Source organism: Sinocyclocheilus rhinocerous, unplaced genomic scaffold, assembly GCF_001515625.1.
Source record: "Sinocyclocheilus rhinocerous isolate Xijiao unplaced genomic scaffold, SAMN03320098_v1.1 scaffold59, whole genome shotgun sequence".
NCBI lineage: Eukaryota > Metazoa > Chordata > Actinopteri > Cypriniformes > Cyprinidae > Sinocyclocheilus > Sinocyclocheilus rhinocerous.
This window is the reverse complement of record NW_015654075.1, coordinates 384,590-386,597: the sequence shown is the minus strand read 5'-3', so window position 1 is coordinate 386,597 and position 2,008 is coordinate 384,590. Positions and strand designations below refer to the sequence as shown.

The following is a 2,008-nucleotide window of genomic DNA, read 5'->3' as shown; positions in this document are numbered from 1 at the left end:
GTAAAAGTGATCATGCTGCTCTTAGATGAGTTTTCAACTTTTTATGTATAATGAATGATATCATGACCGTATGAAATGGCACTCTTACTTTAAGATGCTTTGCACACTTGACTCGGAGTGCACTCTCCTGTTTTCAGTTTTATCAGTAGACGTCATAAGAATAGTCATGTAGTGTGTTCATGGTTGGCACGCTTAGCTCAGAGCAAAGTGTTTTTGAATGCACATGAAAGCAATTCTTAGTGAACAGTGAGTTATTTTCTCACTCTGAATCATTCCAGTGTTTAGCTGTCGTTAGGGTCCGACAGGCCTCTAGCCTGTTGACTTCTCCTGTTAGTGTCATCAAAATCACTATTCACTTGAAATATAATACTTGACAAGCAGATCTTATGGTGCTTCAGTTGGTCCAGTTGAATTGTTTATTTTGTTTCCCAGTGTGATCACGTTTGCCTCTTAAGGTAAAAACATGCAATTGTCAGTTCAAACGTTGTTTTTTAACTTGTTTCCAATTATTGTTAAAGACCCTCTCTGTGCAGGACTTTGCCGAAAAGAATTTGCAGAAATGTTTTTGTTTATACTCCGTTAAAAAAATGTGTACCCTCCCAAGCCCTTTAATCCTAAGTGTATACTTCATTTCTCTCACTTCATTCTCTTCATTTGATTTTCTCTCCTTGACCAGTCCTTGCATTCCAGCCACCATTTTAGAAAGGAAGAAAGGAAAGAAATGCTATGGCCAAATGGTTTGATCAGTAAATAAGACAAAGCAAGTGTGCTGCTGCTGTGGTCTCTTAAATGTAAGTGTTTCCCCCCTTTTTTTATTTACAAGAAGCTGCTCACAGGACAGCCTTTTTTAACAGATAGGCATAGTGCTGTACCTCCCTTGGATGATACCTTTCTTAAACAGTAAGGTTGCCATGATGACCACAGTAGTGGGATATTTAAACCCCACTTCAAACAAAACCGATGCCCCTTGTTGCATTTGGAATATCAAAGTTGTCTGCTTGGTGGATTGTGGGTTAATGTGGTCAGCCTTAGCTCACTGGTTTATATGAATGTCTCTTGAAAAGGAAAAAAAAAAAAAAGACTATGTGATCTGAAATTTACCAGCACCTTAACTACATGATCATGTGTACTTGGGTGAAGTGTTATTCTGTTCTCAGAGAAATATAGTACACCAAATTTGCTGCATGATATTTCTTTTGTGTCATTCTAACAGTCTAGGGTTGGGTTTATGGGATAAGGTTTTGGTTGAGACTCACCTCTTTTTAACCCCACAAACATTTGGCACTTTTCTAGTATCCATAGACATATTTTTGTTGTATTTTTTTTATACCTAATTTGAACCCTTCCCCTTTTCATGACATAAGTTGCATCACATTTTGCTTTTTAAATAAAATGTTTGTGAACATTTTTAAAACTAGTTTTAGCATTTGCTGAACATTGGTTGCATGGAAAGAGAGCTCAGAGTGATTGATAACAACGGTTTGTTTCCATTTATCCATTAATATAACATTTTAAAAACACCCTATGGAGTAAGCGCAAAATAAGGTCTATGGTGGGCCTTAAAAAAAATAGAAAAATCTGGCCTCATTGTACTCATTACCCTTTTTAAACTGGCTATTAAGATCTGAATTTGGGCAATCCTATCACAAGTGTACAATGCTCAATACAAGTCTAAATGATGTCCGAAATAGTCAGTTTGTCTACTTTCCTTTGAAGGTGGTAGAAAACGCATGTGACTACATGGCAATTATACTAAAAACGCTGATGTAGTCAAATGTTTTTGAACAGCAGTAAAGGACCACCTACTCACACAAAACGGGGCATAAACTTTGTTGGTTACATTGCAGATTTAACAGATCAGTTGAAAAAAATAGAGAAGCGTATAGCCTACATATACACACAAGACTTCACAGAACTAATTTAGTATGTTTGCTATCATCCTGCATTGACAGGTCATGCATATCTGAAATTGAATCAGGTAGTTTGCTAAAATAACTGACTGAGCTGC

The 2,008-nt window shown here is 36.7% G+C and overlaps 1 protein-coding gene across 3 annotated transcripts in view; it reads left to right on the top strand.

Annotated features, from left to right (window-relative positions):
• LOC107716898 (SET domain-containing protein 5-like) overlaps window positions 1–1,688 on the top strand; it is a 40,438-nt gene extending 38,750 nt beyond the window's left edge. For all 3 annotated transcript variants that reach the window (XM_016523516.1, XM_016523515.1, XM_016523514.1), the window contains exon 23: window positions 1–1,688. This exon is cut by the window's left edge. The gene's annotated coding sequence lies outside the window, so the exon portion shown is untranslated.
• The last annotated feature ends 320 nt before the right edge of the window (window positions 1,689–2,008 follow it).